Below are 25,832 nucleotides of genomic sequence, written 5' to 3'. Positions count from 1 at the left end.
GGAGCGTGAGAAGACAGGAGCGGACCGCCAGACCTGCGGCCCCTCACTGCGACTGAGCAGACGGCCCCGGACGTGGTCGGCGGCCCGGAAGAAAGGGAGGTTGCCGAGGTGGAGCTCGGTCGTTGGCGAGGAAGTGGGACCCCGCTTAGTTACGGTTCCCATGACACGAGTGTCAACCCACCCCCCCCCAAATATCACCCTCATCCCATCTTCATTCCCACATCACCTTCACCCCCACACCACCCTCACCCCTACCCTCACCCCGCATCACCCTCACCCTACACCACTCACACCCCTACACTCACCCGCACACCATCCTCATTCCCACATCACCCTCACCCCACACCACCCTCACACCTACCCTCACCCCCACATCACCCTCACCCTACGCCACCCACACCCCTGCACTCACCCCCACACCACCCTCACTCTATACCACCAACACCACTACCCTCACCCCCAAATCATCCTCACCCTTCATCACTTGCAATCCTACCCTCACCTCCACATCACCCTTTGCCTATACCATCCGCACCCCTACCCTCACCCCCACATCACCCTCACCTGCACCCCTACCCTCACCCTTACACCACCCTCACTTCCACCACACCCACTCCCCCACGGCCCACAGTCTAATCATGCGTCTTGCCTTGTGTCTTACAGGACCTGCTGGAGATGGGGCGGGTCCATCTGAGCCGCCCCGTGAGCCAGGCACCAATGCTGAGAGCAGTTCGGACACCAGCCCTCCGTCCGAGACTCAGGAGACCCCAGAGCTCGGGTCGGAGGATGACAGTGATTTTCCGTCACAGCTGTCTCCTACACCCTCCACCATCCCAGAGACACGGTTAGTCAACCTCGGTTGGGCATGTTAGTGAAGAGGCTCCTGGGACACTCTCTGCTGCTCACCACACAGCTCATCTGGTACAGCAGGTAGAGGTAGGAACACCCGAGGGGTCGGACGGTCGGAGGGCAGGCCGACCCCAGGGACTAGCTGCCATCCAGACGTGTCTCGAGCTTCTGGAACAGACAGTCCCTTCTATAGCGGAGATGCAGTCTCCAAGCCAGGGATTACATGAGGATTGTCGGCGAGCAATTAGCACTTGCAGGTGTAGTTGGGGGTGTCCATCCGCATGCAACAGCAGGAGGTGATGACAACCATGCGTGCCACCCAAGGCCAACACCGCATGGGTGGCGTCCGCGGTGGAGGCATTGGGGGTGACAGTTTCAGCTATGGATGGGCATGTCCAAGGCCTGGGGCATTCTGTGCAGGTGCTGGCCGAGGCCCAGGACAGGGTTTCCACCTCTCAGGCGACCATGTCCCAGAGCCAACTGGAAATCACAGCAGTGCTCCTGAGCGTGGCCCAGTCATAGCAGGTCATGGCTGCGAACGTCGGCGGCATTGCCAAGGCGTTGGCCGACATGGCGCAGACACAGAGGGAGGTGGCCCAGAGCCAGAGGGAGCTGGCACAGTCACTGGCTGATGTGACACAAACACAGAATGTGGTGGCACAGTCAATGGGTGATGTAGCACAGTCCCAGATGGTCCACTCCCTGTGCTCCATGGCCGCGAGCGTGCAGACCCTGGTCGAGACCGGAGCGGGACTGGGGGAGTCACAGGGGACAGCTCCGCTCATACCCCCGTTCCATAGAATAGCCCAGGGGCCATCGGGCACCCTGAGGGAGGAGGATGTGATGGGGCCCATGCCGGTGACTCCTGCAGGGAGATGTCATAACACCGCAGCACCTTGGACTCCCCCCTCTCCTGTCCCTGCTGCATCTGAAGGGCAGCGGGCAGAGTGGGGTGGCACCACGCCATCCGGGACACCCGAGCAGCCAGGCCCGTCCAGGCCTGGTCGCCCCAGAAGGCACCCACCAATGGGGTCCCAGGTCGCAGGGCAGGAGTCACAGCAGTCCACCTCCACTCCTGCTGTACCAACTGGAGAAACACATAGGCGAAGTGTTAGGGCCCGTAAGATCAGGAAGTCTGACACCAGGTAAGTTGGCACGGATGCAGGGCACAGTTTACTTATAGGGGCTAGGGCACAAATCTGTACATATTTGTGAACATTAAACACCTGCTACCACCTTACAACCTGCCTTGGTGCTCTGTCCGATTGGTGCGAGGGGTCGGCTGGTCTGGGCTGGCCTATGGGTGGGAGGGGGTGTGGAAATGGGCGGACATTGGGGGTGGGAATGGACAGATCCTGTGGGTGGCCTGGAATCCACATGCCACCACCCCCCTCCCCCCGACCATCCCCATCACGGCCACCCCAGGGGATTCCATGGAACCGTGTGATGGACTGGCCAGCTCACAGAGGAATCACCAAGGTGGACAGTGGAAAGTGCTTCCGTGGGCAGGAGTCGGATGTTGTCAAATTAAGTGGAGCACCAAGGCTCATTACAGAGTGGGTTGTCATCATCCTCCATCCCATGGACCAGACCCACTGTTACTGCCACCCAGGGCCCACACGCTGCAGTGCGTCAGACATGTATCACGGAGGGAGTTGCAGGCAGCAAATGGCCGGGGGGGGGGGGGGGGGGGGGGGGGACCACAGGCAAGCTTCCCCCCCTGCCTCAGTCAGTAAACCTGGTGGCGATCAGAGCATCCACTGTGCGCTGGGCCTGGCACACACATCGTGCGGCCTCCCTTGTCTGCCTGGGCCCCATGTCCTGCCCATGCTGGCCCTCCTCTGCATCCCCCTCGTTGGTCAAGGCCTGGTGTTCCTTCTCCAGCATATCACCCCTCTGCTGTGCAATGTTGTGGAGGACGCGGCAGGCCACCACAATGCGGGCAACCCTCTCAGCATCATACTGGAGGGACCCTCCAGAGCTGTCCAGGCACCTGAACTGCATCTTCAGGAGGCCACCGCACCGCTCGATCATGCTCCTGGTTGCTATATGGGCATCATTGTAGCGAGTCTCCACGTCAGTCTGTGGCATTTGGAGAGGTATAATCAGCCACGTCCGCAGTGGGCAATCCCTGTCACCCAATCGGGCTGGGGGAGGGCGTCTTGAATCGTCGAGTTTGCCAGGATGAAGGCGCCGTGTACACTGCCCAGGTTCAGGCACTGATGTGTATGATACACACCTGATGGTCACATATCAGCTGCATGTTCATCGAGTGGAACCCCTTTCGGTTTGTGTCAGTGGCCTGTTATCTGCAGGTGCCCATCCAGTGACATGAATCACGCCGATAACCCCCTGGACATTGGAGGAGGAGAATCGCGGAGGCCCGGAGAATACCGGGTCATGCCCGCTAATGATATGCAAATTGTGTTTACTGTCCGTGCGTTCCGGAACGTGCTGACGCCGCTGTCAAAGTGTCCGAGGATCGCGATTTGGCTTTGAATAGGCGTCTGCCGCAATTTTGGGGTCGGAATCTATTCTCCGCCCAATCGGGTTTCGCGATTTCGACGCCGGCAAACGGAGAATCCCACCCCCGGTGTTTTCAAATGAGTTTGTATCTACCCAAATCTTGTTGAAACTCCAGTCAAGCCTGTGGGCTGTATTTTAACTTGTATGAGCCGCTGGGAGCGAGACAGGGGTCTGTAAATCAGGGTTCCCACAGCCTGAGTGTGATCTCTCCATCTGGTTCCCAGCCTGGATTGGCTTCCAGTCAGGCTGGGAGTAGCCCAGAGGGAGGACACAGGACAAGGTAGCATGTTGTCCGGGTAAGCTGGATCTGGCAAGTCCAGCAAATGGAAAGCCAATTACCTGCACCGAAGTTAAAAGCAAAATACTGCAGATGCTGAAAATATGGGGGAAAAAATGCTAGATAAACTCAACAGATATGGCAACATCTATGGAGAGGGAAACAAAGTTAATGGGTGGGATTTTCTGGTCCCAGCAACCCCGGAACGGAAATTCCCATTGGAGGTCAATGGACCTTTTGAGCAATGTTACGTGAGGTAACCGTCATGGAGAGCGCTAGCTTCTTTGTTTCAGCTAGGTCGAGCATGGCCCCTTCTAACATTCTTTGGCGTATGAGGTCCGACCCAATCCCCGTTACGAACGCATCCCGCATAAGAAGGTTGGAATGTTCGGTGGCCGTAATGGCCTGATAGTCACAGTCCCGGAAGAATGGGATTAGGGCCCGCCAGAAATCTTCTATGGACTCACCCGGGAGTTGAGAGCGAGTGGCGAGTACGTGCCTGGCGAAGAGTGTGTTCGTTTTCTGTGCGTAGTTTTCTTTGAGAAGCGCCATGGCGTCGGCGTAGTTCGGAGCGTCCTGGATCAGCGGAAACACGTTGGAGCTCAACCTTGAGTACAGGATCTGTATCTTCTGAGCCTCTGGAACAGGGGTGGTTGCTGAGTTGATGTACGCCTCGAAGCAAGCTAGCCAGTGATTAAAGTCCTTTCTGGCATCGCTTGATTGCGGATCCAGCTGCAGGTGATCTGGCTTGATACGGAGGTCCATCTTTTAAAAATCTTAGAGCAATAAATTGACGCACGATCAATTGAACAAAGACTAGAGTTGGATACAACTGAGGCTTTATTGCTCTAAGATGTGTGGCCTCCCACAGCAGCTGGCAAAATGGCTGCTGTATCTTCTGAGCCTCAGGAACAGGGGTGGTTGCTGAGTTGATGTACGCCTCGAAGCAAGCTAGCCAGTGATTAAAGTCCTTTTTGACGTCGCTTGATTGCGGATCCAGCTGCAGCGATCTGGTGTGATTCGGAGGTCCAACTTTTAGAAAATCTTAGAGCAATAAATTGAGGCATGATCAATTGAACAAAGACTAGAGTTGGATACAACTGAGGCTTTATTGCTCTAAGATGTGTGGCCTCCCACAGCAGCTGGCGAAATGGCTGCTGAATGGAGGACATGCATATTTATACTCCGTCTACTGGGCGGAGCCAGCAGGCAGGGACTACCGGCGAACCTGTAGTACAGGTCCTACCTTACATCACCTAATACAGGTGCAACAGTGGTTTACCACACCTTTGGCTAGCCCATCACATTTATCATCCCGCTGGTGACGATTCCTAGAACGGGCAGTCCAGACAATTTAAGCTGATATTTTGAGCCCAATAACCCCACCCCAGGGGTGAATAGGCGGTAGTGGGGTGGAAGCAGGCATTGGTGGGGGTTCAGAGTTGTTGACATTTTAGCCTCCTACCCAATACCAAAGCCAGTTTTTCTTTAGGTTGAATTACCCCAATGTTTCATCAGCTCCACCTCAAAGTGGATTCACTGCACATTATCTCCCGAACAACACTCTGTGTGTACCTCCACCACATGGACTGCAGCGTTCAAGAAGGCAGCTCACCAGCATCTTCTCGAGGACAGCTAAGGATGGGCAACAAATGCTGATTTAGCCAGCGACACCCACATCCCTTAAATAAATTTTTTATAATTGGACTGTGGTAACCCTGTTATCTCCCATCTAAATTCATTCACCTACTAATGCAGCAGAAATGTACTCGGAATAGACTGACTCCACACAGTTTAAGGAAGGTGATATAAAGTACAATGATGATACTGAATAAATTATTGCTATCCTGGGGGTTACATTAAACAGGCAAATATGGAAATTAGAGATTTAACACCATGATATGAAACCTTTCAAAATTTGTTGATAATTAGTGGGTCTTCACACCCCCTCCCCAAGCAAATCTTAAACATCCGCTGCATTTCCAGTATAGATTCCAGTGATTTGGACATCTTTCCTGTCAAGGCCAAGAGATTACAGGCTATAAATCAGTTAATACTTACCAAATTAATATTGAGTTGTGGTTTGAGGTTTTAAGGGGAGCACTTTTTTTTTAGATTTAACCTTTGGATGTCCCATCATTTCTCTGAGGAGGACTCCAGGAGTTATGCAAAGCGCACGATGTACAGTTCTTGTATGTGAGAAGTCACACTGAGAGCTGATTGCTAAAATCTGACCATGTTAGGCATGGCCAAAATTTCAGAAACAGAACTTGTGCTATTGCTGCATTATTAGGACAAAGACAATTGTATTCAGACAGTCTGTGCAGTGCGTATGTTTAGCTCTGCCTACAGCATGGAAGGATGGTTGCATGTCCTCTAAAGTGTCATTATACCCTGGAATTAAGCAGAGATAATTTTGCCTTAAATGATACCAAATCCTATTCCTTTGGTAATCCGGACACTTAAGTCAATTCAGCGGAAAGTATGCAGAAAATACTAGCGGCAGGTTATTTGCAGGATAAAAGCCTCATCTTTCCCAGAAAGGGTTGAACTGAGATGGAAATCCGCAGTCAGCACTGCGTCAATGTGGGCCTGTGGTGAAACCTGACCGTGATCACTTTCCAGGCTTTCATGATTTCCTTCCTTAATGACAGTCATCTGTTCTTTGACCTTAGACTGAAAATGGTTCAACTTTGTGCTCCAGCTCAAACAATTTCTCCCTCTTCGGCAGCTTGTTTACTGATGACAACCAATAATGAAAAGAACGTGCATTTATATAGGGCCTATTGCAGCCTCCGCACACCCCAAAGCGCTCTTCAACAAATTAAATACTTTGAAGTTTTGTTATCCTTGTAATGTAGGGAAATGTGCCAACCAGTGTTCACACAGGAGGGTCCCACAAACAGCAATGAGATAAGTAACCAAAAAAATTCTATTTACTGAAAACCAATGTGGGATAAATATTGGCCAAGATACCAGAAGAGCTCCCGTGCGTTTCTTCACATAGTGCCAGGTATATTTCACAGCACCTGAGAGAACAGATGGGATCTCAATTTGCATTTCATCTGAAAGGCTGCATCTTTGACAGTGCAACACACCCAGGATTGCACTGAATGCCACTCTACATTATGTGATCGAGTGAAAGAAGGGTCTGGAAACAGTCAGCAGCACCCAAACGAATGGACAGAGGGAAGACCCGTTGGCAGTCAGCAGCAGAAGATGGAAGAGTAGGAGAAGGGAGGACGCGGATGGAGGTGGACAGCAGCAACTGGGTGAGTGGGTGAAGAGAGGACCCGATGGAGATGAACAGCAGCAACTGGGTGAGTGGGTGAAGAGAGGGCCCAGATGGAGGTGGACAGCAGCAACTGGATGAGTGGGTGTAAAATGAGGACCCAGATGGAGGTGGACAGCAGCAACAGGGTGAGTGGGTGAAGAGAGGACCCGATGGAGATGGACAGCAGCAACTGGGTGAGTGGGTGAAGAGAGGACCCAGATGGAGGTGGACAGCAGCAACTGGGTGAGTGGGTGAAGAGAGGACCCGATGGAGATGGACAGCAGCAACTGGGTGAGTGGGTGAAGAGAGGGCCCAGATGGAGGTGGACAGCAGCAACTGGATGAGTGGGTGTAAAATGAGGACCCAGATGGAGGTGGACAGCAGCAACAGGGTGAGTGGGTGAAGAGAGGACCCGATGGAGATGGACAGCAGCAACTGAGTGAGTGGGTGAAGAGAGGACCCAGATGGAGGTGGACAGCAGCAACTGGGTGAGTTATTGGTCCAGTTCAGTCTGGAGCTTCAGAGCAGCCATGTTCTGAGAGAAATCGAAGCGTGACATGACAGGAAAATAGATAAGTGATTGGTTGGTGAATTATTTTGCTTGTTTCTCTTCAAATCACATGAAATTTATTAGCAAATGTAGGGTTTTATTAGTTTCAGTAAGGTTTGCTCACTGTAGTAAAGGATATAGAGAGTATCAATGTTTATTAATTATAAGATTACTAAGAAAAATAAATTAACACATTTTAAAGATAGCAGGGCATGTGATGTGCTGTGACTGCAGAATATGGGAGCACCTGGACATTGGAGTAATCAAGGGCACACGCGTCTGTAGAAGTCTGTGACTTGAAGAGCTTGAGCTCAAAGTCATTGAGCTGGAGGTCGAGCTGCAGACACTGCAAAACATCATGAAGGGGGTAAGTTACCGGGACACTTTGTACCAGGAGTCTGGCACACCCCTTAGGATAGCGTCTTCTGGTTTGGTCAGTCGTCAGGGGTAGGAGGGCAGGACTGTGAGTGATGCAGGTACGGGGACTCGGGATGTAGAAATGGAGGAGCAGCAGCCTTTGAATTTGTACAAATTGGAAAGATTGGAGAGCCTTGCAACACGTATGGATGAAAATGTGAGTTGTATGGTGGCAAACTGATCATGGTACCATGTTGCAGGAGGCCAGTCAGGTGGGGGGAGTAAATAGGAATGTAGAGGTAGCATGGGACACTGTAGTCAGGGGCGATAGAAACAGTTCTCTGCAGCCAAGAGCAAGAGTCCAGAAGGCTGTGTTGCCTGCCCAATGCCAGTGTTTGGGACATGTGCTCTGGATAGGAAATGTGCAGTGGGAGGCAAAGGTCCAGTGGTTGCAGTCCAGGTAGGTACCCATGACATAGTTAAGGCTAGGAAAGAAGTTATTCTGAGGAGGCATAAGCAGCTCGGTGCCAAATTAAAAAGCAGAACTTTGCAGGTAATAATCTCTGGATTTCTACCTGAGCCATGTGCAAATTGGTCAGGGAGTTGAATGTTAATTCAAAGATTGGAGAAATAGGTTTTGATTCATGGGCCTTGGCACCAGTACTGGGGAAAGTAGGAGCTGTACTATTGGGATGGTCTTCACAGAATGCACCAGTAGATAAGATCACAAAAATGGTAAAAAGACAGAACTAAAGACTTTGGGCTGGATTCGCCGATTTGAAGACTAGGTGCTGACGCCGGCGTGAGAACAGTAGCGTTTTACGCCAGAAAAAATGGCGTAAAAGCTGAACAGATCCTCCGTCTGGTGGGGGGCTAGCAGCCAGGCAGCGTAAATCCCCCGGCTTTACCTGCGGATACGGCCGGCGAATTGGCGGGACCGTGCCGCACATGCGCACAGTGGCGGCCTGCAGGGCCGCGCCGTGCAACATGGCGCCAGTCATGCGCGGACCTGGCCTGCCACATACTGTCACCCAGTAACCCCCCTTTGCTACCCCAGACCACCCCCCACCAGTGCGCCCAGCCTCTGACAAAGCTCCCCCTGTCTGCGGAACGCACCCCCCCAGGACTCAGTCCACGCCGGATTCACAAAAAAAAAGAAGGAAATGTGTTCCACGCTGTCGGGAACTTGGCCCGCTAGGCACGGAGCATCGGGGGAGGGCCTCAGGTAACGTCATGAGGCCGTCCATATGGTGTAGGGCGTACTCTATTTTTGAGGGGGCGGAGCATCGCAAAAGTGACGCGGCCCCAGATTTCAGCGCAAATGCGATGAATGCGATTCCGGCGTTGCCAACCGGCTAATCCCGCTCTTTGTATCTGATTGCACATAAGATCTATGACAAAACAGATGAATGACAGCACAACTTGAAATAAATATGTATGATCTGATCGCCATTACAGTAGCTGCAAGATGACAAAGGGTGGGACCTGAATATTCAAGTGTACATGACATTTCAAAAGGACCGGACGCTAGGAAAAGGTGGAGGGGTAGCTCTGGTAATTAAGGATTGCAGTAATGCAGTAGAAAGAGGTTATCTTATTTCTAAAGCTCAGGACATAAGGTGGAATTCTCCCTCCTGAGACTAAGTCTGGGGGTGGGAATGGGGAATGTTTCCCATGGCACAGACTAGTGGGAAAGCACACCATATCCTCTGACCCTGACCTCATTAATTATGCGGGTTTAGCGCCATATTCTGTGGCGAGTTGGGCATGATGGTGGTCATCCCACCATCATATCTGGGTGCCGTATTGAAAAGGTACAAACCATCACTGACCTACCATTGAAGGAAGAAGATGACATTATTGAAAAAGAAGATGGTTCTCCAGGAACCCTCTGAGGCTGGAAAATGGACCTCCTTGATGTTACTGAATCTGGAAAGTCCACCTGTAGATGCTCCCCCATTGTTTTAATGTGGTAGTCTGAGTTCCAGGGTTACTGGTGGCCTCCATCCCAAATTCTGGAGGCAGCCCTAGGCAATGTTCAGGTGAGTTCCGACTTCTGTACGCCATGTTTTTCCAGATATTTTCTGGACTGGCAATTTTTCCATCTGGTGTTGCGAAAAATCAGGTGTGGGTGGAAGATTCCAGCTGGACCTTCATTTACATCCTGATAGCAAGATGCAAATCACTTTCATGCCGACCTCCAGCGAGCTTCCTGATCCGCTATGGGGCACCAGTGGACGATCCCACAGGAAATTCACACCGGCGTCAAACAGACTTTTGGACTGCCACCAAATTCTACCAAATAAGTATGGGTGATTTTAATCTACATATAGATTGGCCGGATCAGATCGGCAAAGCTAGCCTGGAAGATGAGATCATAGTGTTTTAAAAAAATATATTTTTGTTCTCCTTTTTCACATTTGCATCATATTTACAACAACAAATAATTACAATAACAACAAATACAATGGCAATCCCCTCACCAACAATCCCCTCATCCCACCTACCCTCAAACAGCTCCCAACATATTGAATACAAAACACCAATGAAAAAGAATCATCATTAATTTATACATTCTAAACCCCCCCCGCCCTAATGTTCGATGCCATCCAATTCATGAAAATGCCTGATGAACAAGGCCCATGTGTTTTAGAACCCTTCCATCCTCCCCCTCAACACAAACTTTAGTTTCTCGAGTGTTAAGAACACCAGCAGGGGTGGCACTGGCACAGTGGTTAGCACTGCAGCTTACGGCGCTGAGGACACGGGTTCGATCCCGGCCCCGGGTCACTGTCCGTGTGGAGTTTGCACATTATCCCCGTGTCTGTGTGGGTTTCACCCCCACGACTCAAAGATGTGTAGGGTAGGTGGAGTGGCCACGCTAAATTGCCCCTTAATTGGGAAAAAAATAATTGGGTACTCTAAATTTTTTTTTTAAAGACTCCAATAGGTCCCTCAGCCACGTTTTTGGGATAATTTATTAGAAAAACACATACTAGACGAAACAAGAGTGCAGTCTATCCTAGACCTGCTAGTGTGCAACAAGACAGGATTAATTGATGACCTCATTGTGAAGGCGCCCTGAGGTAACAGTAACTGCGACATGATTGAATTTCACATTGAGTTCAAAATGGGGCGAAGCGTGGGTCTAAAATAAGTGTTTTGAACTTAAATAAGGGCAAATATGACGGTATGAAGACAGAGGTGGCTAAAGTGAACTGGGAAATTAGATTAAGGAATGAGTCAATATGACTGCAATGGTAGACATTTAAATTTATATTTTATAAGATTCAGCAAAGATTATTTCCAGTAAGAGAGACTCTAGGGGAAGGATAAGCCATTAGTGGCTGACAAAGCAAGTTAAAGATAGTATCAAATTGAAAGAAAAAACATACCCTGAAGACAACTGGCAGGTTAGAAGATGGGGCAGAAGAAAAAAAACAGCAAAGAATGGCTACAAAAAAATTAGGGAAAAATTAGAGAGAGAATTCGAGCTAAAATATAAAAACAGAGTAAGGGTTTTACAGATATTTTAAAAAGATGAAGAGTTAGTTAGCATTGGTCCTCCACAGAGTGCCTGGGGAATCAATTATGGAAAATAAAGAAGTGGCAGATGAATTGAACATCAATTTTGTATCTGTTTTCACATAAATAAATGTGGATCAGGAGGTGAAAGGGAGAGAGGAATTCAAAACAATTATAATCACCAGGGAAAAGGTACTAAGAAAATTATTAGAACTGAAAGCTGACAAGTCCCTAGGTCCTAATGGATTTCATCCAAGGGTTTCAAAAGAAGAAGCTGCTGGGATAATAGATGCATTGGTTTTAATTTTCAAAACAATCCCTAGATTCTGGAAAGGTCCCATCAGATTAAAAATAGTGAACGTGACTCCTGCATTCAAAAGAGGGAGACAGAAAGCAGGAAAATACAGGCTGGTTAGCTTAACATCTGTCATAGGGAAAATGCTGGAATCTATTAAAGAGATTATGGTGAGCCACTTACAAAATCTCAATGCAATCAGTCAAAGCCAACTTGGTTTTGTGAAAGAGAAATTATGTTTGACAAACTTATTAGTGTTCTTTAAGGAAGCAACAATCAGCAATGGTGACGACCCTCGCGGCAATAGTGAGCCTCACGGCAACGGCATTGCCAACACTCAGGACCCCCCCTCTCCCCCCGCGCACCACCACCACCACCTACAGCATGGGACTGCCTGCTGGGTTGGTGCCCATGGACCTCCCACACCTCTCTTTTAAAGGCATAGATCATAGAATTTACAGTGCAGAAGGGGGCCATTCGGCCCATCTAGTCTGCCTCTTGGAAAGAACACCCTACTTAAGCCCACGCTCCACCCTATCCCCGTAACCCCACCTAATTTTTTGGGGGACACTAAGGGCAATTTATCATGGCCGATCCACTCAACCTGCACATCTTTGGACTGTGGGAGGAAACCGGAGCACCCACACAGACACGGGGAGAACGTGCAGACTCAGCACAGACATTGACCCAAGCCGGGAATCAAACCTGGGACCCTGGAGCTGTGAAGCAAATTGCTAACCACTGTGCTACCGTGCTGCCCTGGCACCTGGACCATGGAGGTGCCGTTTTCCTGCAGCCAGAGTCTCAACAATGGCCATTATTATCATTGGTGCTGCTGAGGTTCCTGAGCTGCTGACGCTCTGATTCTTGTTCAGTTCTTGGTGTTGGCCTCCGTCCTTAACCAAGAGGCCCAGCGAAATGCCACTAAAGGTCCCCACCACCCACTGAAATGGGACTGCTTCCGTCCTTCAGCACACTCCAGGAACCTCAACTCAACCCCTGCTACCACAGGAGGCATCCAGGAAGTTCCCAAGACACACCCTGAAAATGGGAGCAGGTGGCAATAATGTTCAATTGAAATGAAATGAAAATGAAAATTGCTTATTGTCACGAGTAGGCTTCAATGAAGTTACTGTGAAAAGCCCCTAGTCGCCACATTCCGGCGCCTGTTCGGGGAGGCTGGTATGGGAATCGAACCATGCTACTGGCCTGCCTTGGTCTGCTTTAAAAGCCAGCGATTTAGCCCAGTGAGCTAAACCAGCCCCAAATTCCCAGAGTTTGGCCCTGAGGACCTGACTACACTGCTGGGAAGATTTTGATGATCTCCCATGGGTAAAGGTGAGTGAATGCAGTCTCAAATTACAATTCCGATCCGTTGCACCAGCAAACCCAAGACTCACTTACCAGCAATAAGGATTCAGATCTAACCATTAGATACTCCATTTCACCCTGATACACTTACCTTACCTCAGCCTGATATTCACATCTCACTCCTTCCACATACATCCAGATATTCAGCTGCGGTAAGTACATCATCCAAACACATTGCAACACCTTCACTGATATTCTTCCTCTCTCATGCACAAGATTGCACATAACCAGTGACAGCAGCAGAGAACCAGCTGGGGTACAGGCACGTCTGCATCATTTAAGCCCTCTGGAATCCTACGGCGAGTAACTCATCTCCTGACACCCCAAAGCCTGTCCACCATCTACAAGGCACAAGTCAGGCGTGTAATGGAATACTGCCCAGTTGCCTGAATGAGTGCAGCTCCAACAACACAAGAAGCTCAACACAATCCGTGACAAAGAAGTCCATTTGATTGCTCCCCCTTCCACAAACATTCAAACCCTCCACCACCGACGAACAATGGCAGCCGTGTGTACCATTCACAAGATGCACTGCAGTAACTCACCAAGGTTCCTTAATCAGCATCTTCCAAACCCACAACCACTAACATATAGAAGGACAAGAGCAGCAGATACCTGGGAACCCCACCACCTGGAGGTTCCCCTCCAAGTCACTCACTATCCTGACTTGGAAATCGCCATACCTTCACTTTCGCTGGGACAAAATCCTGGAACTCCCTCCCTAACAGCATAGTGGGCGTACCTACACCTCGAGAACTGCAACGGTTCAAGACGGCAACTCACCACCACCTTCTGAAGGGCAACTAGGGATAGGCATTAATTGCTGGCCTAACCAGCGACACCCACATCCCGTAACTGAATTTTTAATAAAGGTGACAGCTCTCTGCATCTTGGTGCCAGATATGACTGAGGCTGTTGGATCCAGTGTGGCAGAGAGTATTCAGGATGATGTAATATTCCTGCCTTCTCAAATCTTAGCTCACCCTCATCCTGCTATCTGGCATGAAGTGATGTTACAGATGAAGTGACTGTGGCCCTATTGTTTTCCAACCCAATGCACCTCGGAGGTGCGGTTATAGAATTGGGCTCATCAGCCACGCAAGGACTCTCAGAACCCATGACCAGTGACATGGGGTTTCTGAGGTGGACGATCATACTCGTTAGTGAGTGATCGCCGAAGAAGAAGAATGCAAAGGATTCAGCTGAGCACTTAGTTGGGAGGCTCAGAGGAGAATGCTGATGGGCATGCACACCGAGATGCTTGGCACATTGGCAGAGATGTCAAAACATCTCGTCACTGTGGAGGAACATGAAGGGCATTTGTTCGACCCTGGCACAGGGATTCACAGAGCTTGCAGCCCTGGAAGTAGTGGCCAACTCCATTGACAGCATATGGTGACCCTGCTGTTTTGCAGCATCTAATGGCCAATGCCTCAGTTTCCAGGAAGAAGTCACCCGACATCTTAATGTTCAATAGAAGCTCAGACTGAGGCCAAGCAAGTTCACCGTGGTGGCAAACAGGCAGACACCATAGCTGCTAATGCCAGTGCCCAAAGGAACTTGAGGGGATGCCACTGCAACAGAACAAACTCTCCACCAACAGATTCATAGTATTGCTGCAGTGGATCCATGGAACACAAATCTTCTGTTCTTTCCCAGCATGGCATGGTTAATCCTTCCATCATGGTCATTCAACCAGCCATCTCAAACTGCTGCCACTCATGCTTGGTTGGAGCAGCCTGAACACGGTCCATGAGGCCCAGAGCTGCTCAAGGTCAACAGCAGTGTGTCTCCCTCATTAAACGTCAATGGTCTTCCACTAGCTCAGCTGCAGGCACTGGGGTAGTGCTATGTAGGAACACTCGAGCAGCCAAAGGCACACAAAACATATCCACTGTTAGATGCACATGGGTGAACAGTACAGTTTGAATGCTTTATTGTTGGCTAAAGTTGCTGTCGAACAACATTCACCATAATCTCCAGCCTTTGGAGGAAAAGAATATTTGAGGATGAGGATCTCAAACCCGAGACTAAGGTCAAGGTTTACTGGGCTGCAGTGATCCCCATACTCCGACATGCTTCAGAGGCTTGGACAATCTACAGCAGTAACATCAAAGCACTGGAGAAGAACCAACAGCAGTGCCTTCACAGGATCCTCCAGATTTCTTGGCAAGCAAGGTGGTCCCACAGGATCATCCTCTCTCAAACCAACAGTTCCAGCAACCAGGCATTAATCGCTCAAAAACAGATCCGCTGGGCAGAACATATCATTTGTATGCCTTACAGCAGACTCCTGAGCAACTGCTCTACTCAGTACTCGGTCATGGCAGGAGACTCCCAAGAGGTCAGTGGACCAACCAAAATGGTGAAGGTTCATTCAGCAAGGCACCAAAAGCTCTCGATGTGTTAGTCAGGATCATGCAGAGGCGAAATCAAGGCATTGGTGAATGCACAAACCTCCAAACAACCTGTCGAACTAACCTTCAAGCACCGCCTACTCTGCACGGGTCAGAGTCTGCAGACTGCACATTGGACTTACCAACTATTTTAGAAACCTAACAAACCGGAGTGGAAGCAAGTCATGTTCAATCTCCAGGGACTGTCTGAGAACATAAGAACATAAGAACTGGAGCAGGAGTAAGCAATCTGACTCTTCGAGCCTGCTCCACCATTCAAGGAGAAGAGGAGGTTATTGTTTGAGTTTTAGCTTCATGTACGGTCCCAGTTGATGTTATAACTGGACAGAAAGATCCCAGAATGGGTTCCTGGCTCAAAAGGCTGTAACAATTCCTCTGTGTTTTCCAAAAAATGGTAAGAGAGTCACAGGACTACTAATGAGTTTTAGCAACAAGAAAAAAGCATGTATTAAACTTGAAAAGTTGGATTATTGTACAGTACTCCTTTACCCCCCCCCCCCCCCCCACCCTTAGCTTAACAAATACACAAACACATTTTAAGATGAACATGTACAATCCATGTTAAACTATAATGGTCTCATTGACATAAAAAGTACCTTTCAGTGCACAGATTGGCTGTGGTCAAAAACACACACTCCACTTTGAATCCAAGTTAGTATCTGTGATTTTCTCCTCAGAAACCCCCCAGCTGATTGTCACATGAGAGTTTCCAAACTCCACTCCCAAAACCACATTTAAAATCTTCTCTCATAATGCTAATGCTTTCCCTTAGCGGTTTGCATTCTAAAATCTATTCCAAGTCTTCCAAATGACACTTTACCTTTAAACACAGTTTCTGCTCCTCTTTTACTGCAATTGTCTCTTAAACTCAGAACACTGTTTACTCTTCCTTGAACTGTTCTGAGCAATACCTTGGTCTCTGTTTTCTTTAGCAGTCTTAAAAGTTCTTTATGTCCCTATTTCCTGGTTATCTGGATTGTATTTTGTTCCTTAGGAAGCCTGCATCTTTTCAACTCCCTTGTCCCATCCAGCTTCTCCCAGCAGTGTTGAGAGCTGTTCACTCCCCAGTGTCCTGTCTCCAACGCTCCAGCTCCTAGTTAAAACCGAGATCAAATTAAAGCCCTTCCCTCTGGAAAGTGTCCTCCTGTTGCTAAGCAATGACTCATTTCTATTTACCATTCACACTGTAACCCTCTCTAAGCACAACAGAAACACAGTTGAACTTAACCAACCCCCACACATACAAACACCTTTGTCCAACAAGAAACTAACTATAGGTTTTGACCCTTCCAGGCACAGAAACATTAAATTAAACCCACTTAAAACTATACTTATTTCTTATGCTTATCAATACTAATATAAATCCCTTAAAATTACCTTTATTTTCCTAACGCTTGAAATGGAACCAAAAATTATGGGGGCAGGTAGGGAAGTGGAGTTGAGACTATGAGCAGATCAGTCATGATCTCATGGAGCAGGCTTGAGGGGCAACATGGCTTATTTCTGTTCATGTTTCTTAGGTTCTTAAGTTATTTTTCTTGGGACGTTTTGTTTCAGGAGTCTGGCCAAGATCACACTATGATGATACCTAGCAGAGGGATTGAAAAATGGGGATCTGTCAAGCGTCTGTGATGTGGGGATGAGATCTCAGGAGAACCAGAGTCTGAGCATTCACTAAAAGGCAGCTTGCTTGGAACTAAGAGGCCACAATTGCCCTCTTTATCCTCCTCCCTAGATGATCATTGTACAGCAGGTGGCATGGGCTGCTTCCTGATGGCAGTAAGATCCAGCACCAAAATACATTGGCAAATCTCCTTCAATTCTGCAAAACACATTGCTTCCACTAACTTCATACTAGCAAAAGAAAGTCAACAGCATCTCACCTGAGGGTTGGATAGTGATGCTGGTTGTGTGTGTGTGTGTGTGTGTGGGGCGGGGGGGGGGGGCGGGGGGGGGGGGGGGGGGGGAGTGGAGGAGGTAGAGGGGGCGAGGAAATTGCTAGTACCACTAAACACATGCTCAGCTTGGCGAGTTTAAGAGAGAGCGTGAACTTGACCCTGGACCTGTGCTGTCTAAAATGACAGATTGTGTGCTAATGCAGCATTAGATGCTGTCTGCCATCACAATCCATCCACTATGCATGCTTCCAAAGCTCCTGCCCAAGCTCCCTGGCAGTAAGGGTGTGGGTCACATTAGAACACGTTCGAAGTGTTCCAGCATTTCCATAGCACCAGTTAGTGATCAGTCATACTCTGACTGGCAGTATAAGCGGCTGCATTATTCACTTTGGGGCATTTCACCAGCACCCATCTCCACAACTAGTTCTGAAAGGTTTGATTGAGCAACAGTATTACTGTCACGTTGGCAGAATTCATTATATAATGTCCAGTTAACAGGTTTGGCAATTCTCGCGGATTTTCCTGCAGGCTCCTGGAATTGAAATGAAATGAAATGAATTAAGGATTATTCTTCAAGATGTTACTGCTGGAAAGCCTGGAACCAAATTATAACATCATTGGAAAAAAAACAATTGCTGGCTTTCTTGTTACTTTTTTGCTTGAGTAATTAAGCTTCGTGGTTGCCTTCTAAACATTGAGAGAGATTCAAAACCCAGTTCAGACAGTCCGAGCACTGGATTCAGCAATTTGGTTTGTCAGAGCCCATAGACCTTCCTGTTGTGTAGGACCAGTTACCCTACCGGTTGGTATAAGGATGCTTATGATCACGAAAGACACATCCACATCCATCAGACCGCTGGATTGTTGATAAGACTGCAAATCTAGCCACTACTTCAGACTATTCTTCAGGGGAAGAGTGTAAATATATGAGAAAACAGCTTTAGTTTATTAGTCTTAAAAATACTTGAGATGAGTAAACAAACTTTATGACAGTCAGAGATTGACATTTCCGCAGCTGTGTTCCCAACCACTGGAGTTCTCGAAAGCACTTTACAGTCAGTGAAGTACTTCTGTAATGTAGGAAAGTCAAGAATCATTCAATCGGGTACAAAGGAGAATTTCTGATTTTCAGTTGCAGTCGGGAGGCAGAAAATGGTCATGGTCGTGTGACCCAAGGTAGGAACAAGGGAGTGGGGTTGTTGGAGGTGGGAAGACATGTGGTGAAACATCACAAAATGGGTGACAGCCCTAGGCCAAATTCTGTTGAAGGATGGATTAGAAACAGGAAGCAAAACAACATAAAGGGATCAACATTGCCAAAGCAATATTAGGGTGTAGTGGAAAGATTATGGGGGAAACTCCCCCCCCCCCAAAATTATTAAATGTCATTTTGAGTGGGAAAACCGGTGAGAATTCTGCCGTCTCTACTGGCATGGTTCCCACTCCAATCCACCCACACTTAGAGTAGGATTCTCTGTTTGCGAGACTGTGGGCTGAAATCTCCGCCGTCGGGATTCTCCATTTTGCTGGCAGCCCGGGGGTTTCCTGATGGTGTGGGGCTGCCCCACAATGGGAAACCCCATTGACCAGTCGGCAAAATGGAGAATCCCGACGGCGTGCCGCATCAGAAATCTGGTGCGGCGGGACGGAGAACCCCGCGCACTGTTCTCCCGCCGGAGTAGAATCCTTCCTTGTCTTCTGTGGCGCTAGGAGCAGCACCCAAGAGTGATTCACCCTCCCTCACAATGCTAATTTAAGCATGGTGAGGAGCTCCTGGGATTCCATTCTGAATCCTGCTATTGGCCTGCCATTTTAAACAGGCGGCCTGATATTGAGGTCCGACACCAGTCCCTTAACGTTTGAATGTATCTCAAGTATCTTTCTGTGAACCTAACCACAGTGTTTATAAATATCTCGCTATGATTAACAGGTCATCACAACATTAAAAGCAGTTAAGTGCTTTCTGCTGAGAAAAAGAGGAAGTGAAAGCACTTACCTCCTCGATGTTTCTAAACATTGTGATTAGGTTCACAGCAGTGTACTTGAGATGCTTTCAAGCATGAAGGGAGATAAAAATAAATAATCCAGACATGGTTGTCTGGACACTATTACCCTGTCAATTACAGCCTACTAAAAGCTATTTCACTTTGAAAGTGAATGGAAGCCTCGCAGATCAGAGGATGCGTTTTGGTTTTCTATGAAGTAACAGCTGCTGCCTTCTATACGTCTCCCTGAAGCAGGAGGTGTAAGGGACTGGTAAGTGAAAAAGCAGTAATTTTTCACTGTTTCTGCCTGGGCTACTCTTTAGGTTTCAGACAGGGCTGACTGATGGGGGGCGAGGGGGACGTTTATGATATGATGTGGGGGATTTCATGGGGGTCTAGGGCGAGGTGGGGTGGGCAGGATTTGCATTTTTGGGGGAGGGGGCCCTAGAATGGAGTTTGGGACCTACATTACATACTTACCCCCTTGAATCACTGTGAGGTACACTGCATCGGGGCTACACTTTTAAAAATACTTGCGGCAGTGAAAATACTTAAATCTATGCCCAGGTGAATACAAGCCAAAACGGCCAGAGCATCACGGAGCCATAGAAACCTGGGTTTGCAACCTGTTAATTGGATGCAAATGAGCTCAAATGACCCATTTGCATCCTCCCAGCAGTGCGCCACATGCAGCTCGCTGCCACCACCGATGGGGGACTGGAGCTTCGGAACAGGATTGGCACCTGGCACCAATCCCGTTTTTTCCCAGACTCATGATTCTCCACCCCTTAGTCATTTCCTTTGTTGCATTGGGAGATTCTCTCTGAATTCTCTCACACATAGTATTTGTTTATCACATTAAAGACGCCGGCAAGCTCGACTCAAGATCAGGGCGGCATTTTTTAAAAGTGCCCCAAACTCAAAGTTAAGTTGAAGGTCTCCGATACCGCCCACCCACAGACATCGCAACCCTCCCATCCTCCCCCCCCCCCTCCCCTCAGACATAGGCAACACCCCAACCCTTGACCTGGGGGAAGCAACCCCCCCCACCCCCCCCACACCAATCACTAAATATCTGCATCACCAATCCCACACTGCACAGGCATGAGGGTGACCCGGCCCCCTGCCAGGGTGCACAGACCTGTCCCTGACCACCCAGGGGCTCCAATGGCCTCCGAACCATCACATCTGGTTTCCATAAGCCAGAGGGGACGACGAATGTTGGAGGTCGTGAGACTCCGACTTCGCAAGGGCCTGAACCAGATCATTCCAGGCACCATGGGCTGGGAGCATCAGGCTGCATTTAGTGTCCGGAATGAACCCCATTTTGGGGCTCTCCCGCTATCATTCAGGAATAGCGGGAGGTGTGCCAGGTGCAACGGTGTGTTAAAATCATGCCTTATGTATTATAGTAAATAAAGAAGTTAAATCGATTAGCTTGAGGGATTAATATAAGGACACTTAAGCAATGCTACTCCAGACACTGGGACTTGTGGCATTCCAAAGGTTATTAATTTATGAAGTAGTTCAGAATGTTTGCTTCAGGCCACACCAGTTACAGCATGTTGACATGCTCCCAACTCCACAAAGACCATTGGTGGGAATTAACTAAATGGGAACATAGTCCCACAGCAGGCACGTTTAGCCACGTGTTTCCCAGCACTCACAGCACCGAGAAACACAATGCTACAAAATTGTGCCCAGGTTAGATACGGGGACTCAGTGGGGAATGCACATAACTCCTTTCTGTGCACTCACTGGAACTCTTCAGTGCAGCAAGAGATCGGGACGCTATTTTTAAATGGCATCCCGATCTCTGGAGCCTCCCATTGTGACCCTTCACACCCCATAGCCCCAATGCATAATGGGAGGGTCCCCAGGTCCCCACGCATCCCCCCACACCCGCAGAGGGCACCCCCGACCGATCAACACCACGAACAGAATGCCAGCTTGGCACCTTGACAGTACCAAACTGCCAGCTGGCAGTGTCACCTGGGCATCTTGGTCATGCCAGGCTGGTAGGTGGCACTGCCAGGGTGCCCAGCTGAAGTTTCCAAGGTGCAAGCTGGCAGTGCCAAGGTGCATGGATGGTGCCAGCAGTGGCAGGGTACCACTCTGCCCAAAAGATATGCAGCTGGGGGCCTCCAATCCCCTCTGAGACCCCCACGAGTGCCGTTCTGTCTGGCCCTGCTTGTGGAGACCAGTACTGAATGGCGCCCGCCCGAGGTTTCCGAGATGAAGGAAATAGATCTCAACACCTCGATAACCTCGCGAATCTGCACATTAAAGTGAGACTAACTATCTGACCCTCTGAAAGAGCACCTCACCCAGGCCCACTCCCCAGCCTTTCCCCATAACCCCACCTAACCTTCACATCCCTGGATACTAAGGAGCAATTTTGTCAATTTTACCATAGCTAATCCATCTGACCTGCACATCTTTGGGCTGTGGGAGGAAACCGGAGCACCCGCTAGAAACCCACGCAGACACAGGGAGAAAGTGCAAACTATACACAGGCACCCAAGGCCGGAATTAAACACGGGTCCCTGGCACTGTGGGGCAGCAGTGCTAACCACTGTGCCTCCCTTTGAGGGAGGTCAAACAGTTTCTTAAGTGAATCAACCACGTTTACATTTTAGCATTATTACTCATGCAGCAAAATACTGAAGAGGCTTTTATTGGAAACTATTCACCAAAACCTGCACTGATTTTTGTAACAACCTATTTGGTTCACTTAAGTCCTTCAGGAAGGGAAATCTGCCATCCTTACCTGGTCTGGTCTATATGTGACTGCCCTCTGAAATGGGCTTCCAAGCCATTCAGTTCAAGGACAAACAGAGGTGGGCAACAAATGCTGGCCTTGCCAGCAATGCCAACATACCATGAAAGGATAAATAAAAACAAAATCATTTCCCATTTAGAAGTTGAAGAATAGGTGTTCTTTTTTCTTTTCGCTCCTTGGAGCCTTTGGGTCACTGGATTATTATTTCAATTTAAAAATGTTTAAACATTAATCATTAGATTGCTCATAGGTTCCAGGGAATAACCATTCATTCCCTGGCAAGGCCAGTATTTATAGTCCATGCTTAGTTGCCCTTGTCCAACTAAATTATTAATAAATCCACTTTCAGAAGGCAAGTTGGATTGCACTGGAAAGAAGATGTAATAAGTAAATTAATAAGTAAGTTTGTTTAGCTCGGGGCATTCATACAATGAGAATGAGGCTGAGGAGTGTGGGAGGGCATGCCAGTAGGTGCATCAGGCATGCCAAAGTGAGATGCCAACCTGAAGCTGCAACACAGGACTACGAGCACGCTGAACTGCGGAAGCAGCAGGATGTAGACAAAGCTTAAGCAATCCCACAACCAAAAGTATCAGATCAAAGCTCTGCAATCCGAACACATCCAGTCGGCTGGTCATCCAAAAGCAAAAGCTGAGGCATTCGCAAGCTTCTTCAGTCAGAAGCACCGTGTGGATGATCCATCTCGGACTGCTCCCAAGGTTCCCCAGTTTCACTGATATCAGTCTTCAGCCAATTCATCTCAGTCAGAACGCACTGAATACAACAAAGGCTATGGGCCCTGATAACATCCGACACTGATACTTAAGACTTGTGCTCCGGAACTGGTTATGCCTCTATTCAAACTCTTCCAGTACATTTTCAACACGTGCTGCTACTTGACAACGCAGAAAACCTTCCAAGAATGTCCTGTTCACAAAAAGCAGGACCAATCCAATCCAGCCAAATGCTGCCCTGTCAGTCATCTTGAGCATCAGCAAATTGATAGCACTGTCAGAATGCATTCTAACAAGTGGCACTTACTCAGCAGTATCCTGCTTCCTGGTGCTGAGACTGGAAGGCACCAGGATTACCAGGCTCCAGACCTACTTACATTTATCCTTTTGTTACAACAGTAACAAAAGAGCAGAATTTCAGAGAGAGCGACTGTCCTTGACATCAAGGCAGCATTTGACCAAGTGTGGCATCAAGAAGCCTTAGCAAAATTATGGGGCACTTATGGGGGTGACTGATTGGGGTCGGTTTGAGGTGCCTAATGGGGATGCTGGGGAGGTCATTGGGTGGTTTGTATGCTGTGTAGGGGGAGGGGTGGCTCTTATTCCTGTGATGGAGATGGGAGTGGGGGGAATGCCCCTACTTGTCAGAGGAGGTGGGAGTGAAGGATTTGCGGATTTGCATTGTGGGGGAGTGGGGGCATCATAATCAGGCCGCCCCATACCAGTGACGGGATCCTATGAGCTGTTGTTCATGCATAAATCTGCATGGAAAAGAAGCATGAATGGCACCTGGGTGTCTTTCCTGGCACCAGCAGAGACCAGTCGTGGATCTCTGCTGGCGGCTGCAGTTAGTCTCCAGAACAGAGAATCCAGCCCAATGTTTACTTCTTTTTGATGAAATCTATGGTCTACCTGTATCATATTTTTCTTAAAAATTAACTTTAAGAATCTTGCACTTCCTGATTTTCTTTTTAGCATATTGGCCCAAATTGTGAAATCAATACATCCTTACCAGCAGGCCTATTTCTAAAAAAGCCTGCAGAAGAAAATTTCAAGCGTCAAACAATAAAACTGGCACGACAGTCCAAAGTGGACTCAGAGCTGCCATTCAATTTATACCTACTTGCCTAAATTGCCAGTCTTTAAATTTGAGAAGAAAAATGCAGCAGTGATATTTGTAGTTTTCACATGTCCTGCCCAGTACGTTCTAAGCTCGGAATAGATTTGAGATTCATTGGGCGGAATTCTTCCAAGCCCACACCAGCAGGTTCGATGGCTGTGTGGGGGTACAATATGGCAGGAGGATCAGAAATCAGTTTCACACTGACGTCAATTTCCCATGTGTGTGTGTGTGTGTGGTGGGGGGGGGGGGGGGGGGGGGGGGAATGGCGGGAAGAGCGGAAATCAGTTTCTGTGTGTGGGTGTCTGTGTGTGTGGGTGCCTGTGAGAGTGTGTGCATGTATTGCGGGGCTCTGTGTGCGTGTGTGTTTGTATGAGTGTCTGTCTATGTTGGTGTCTGTGTGTTTGGAGGTCTACATGTGGATGTCTGTGTGTGTGGGTGCCTGCGTGTGTGTGTGGGGGGGGGGGGGGGCGTCCATGTATGTGGGTGTGTGCACTCTATCAATCTGAACATGATTTAATTTAAAAATAACCAGCAGCAAAGCTGTACTCCTCAATGTCCATTTGTTACAACACTACTTGCTGTAAGTTACTTGAGTAAAAGTTTTTCAGGTACTTATAAAGGTAAAATTTACATCAAACCGTTAGTGATGTATGAAAATGAAAATCGCTTATTGTCACGAGTAGGCTTCAATGAAGTTACTGTGAAAAGCCCCTAGTCGCCACATTCCGGCGCCTGTTCGGGGAGGCTGGTACGGCAATTGAACCGTGCTGCTGGCCCGCCTTGGTCTGCTTTAAAAGCCAGCGATTTAGCCCAGTGTGCTAAACCAGCCCCAACCAGCCGATGTATTTGGAGGTCCATGACTTACAGTTGAAGTGGTGGTTGTCCGGAGGGAACGGTTGAAGTTTAAAAATTGTGTTTAGCAAGAAGGTGGCGATGAGCTGCTTCTTGAACCGCTGTTGGTGCACCCACAATACTGTTAGGGAAGAAGTTCCAGGATTTTAGCCCAGCAACAGTGAGGGAATGGTGGGTGATATATTTCCAAGTGGGGGTGGTGAGGGGAACCTCCAGGTTCTTGTCTTCCTTGATGGTAGCAGTAGGGAGTTTGGAAGGTGCTGCTAAGGAACCTTGGCGAGTTACTGCAGTGTATCTTGTGGATGGTGTGCACGGTGGCCACAGTTCCTCAGTGATGGAGGGATTTAATGTATGTAGAAGGGGGAGCAATCAAGCGGGCTGCTTTGTCCTCGATGGTGTTAAACTTCTTGAGTGTTGTTGGAGCTGCACTCATCCAGGCAAGTGGAGAGTATTCCATTACACTCCTGACTTGTGCCCTGCAGATGATGGATAAGCTTTTGGGGGGGGGCGGTCAGGAGGTGAGCTACTCACCATCAGGATTCCTAGCCTTTGACCTACTCTGATAGCCACAGCATTAATATGGCAAATCCAGTTCAGTTTCCGATCAATGGTAACCCCTAGGATGTTGATTGTGGCAGATTCAGTGATGGTAATGCCATTGAATGTCAAGGGGTGATGGTTTGATCCACCCTTGTAGGGATGGTCATTGCCTGTAAGTTCCAGACCGTTCTGGGCTGAGGCAGGGGAAAATCAGAAAAAGAGATCTGGCTGGTGAGATTCCCATTTTCCGAGTCTCGCAAGATGTTGCGCCCAAGTCGCCGACTGTGCTCCCGCTGAACGCGGGTGCAAAATCGTAGCATATGTGTCAACTCAGGTAGAAAACTCTGGCTTAATTGTCGGCTTTTCCCGCCATATTTTGACAGATACTCAGATAATCCTGGAGGCAGACACTGGCAGGGTGGGCTCTGAGTGAGCCCCCACCCCCACCCCCACCCCCAGAAACCTCGGTGCCTGACA

General features: G+C 48.8%; 1 protein-coding gene across 5 annotated transcripts in view; it reads right to left on the bottom strand.

Annotated features, from left to right (window-relative positions):
- Nucleotides 1-25,832, bottom strand: part of rbfox1 (RNA binding fox-1 homolog 1) — a 2,508,969-nt gene that overhangs the window by 1,785,940 nt on the left and 697,197 nt on the right. The gene's annotated exons all lie outside the window — the stretch shown is intronic.

The sequence above is a fragment of the Scyliorhinus torazame genome, chromosome 17, assembly GCF_047496885.1.
Source record: "Scyliorhinus torazame isolate Kashiwa2021f chromosome 17, sScyTor2.1, whole genome shotgun sequence".
In the NCBI taxonomy this organism is placed as follows: domain Eukaryota; kingdom Metazoa; phylum Chordata; class Chondrichthyes; order Carcharhiniformes; family Scyliorhinidae; genus Scyliorhinus; species Scyliorhinus torazame.
The sequence above is the reverse complement of the archived record's forward strand: the minus strand, read 5'-3'. Positions and strand labels throughout refer to the sequence as shown.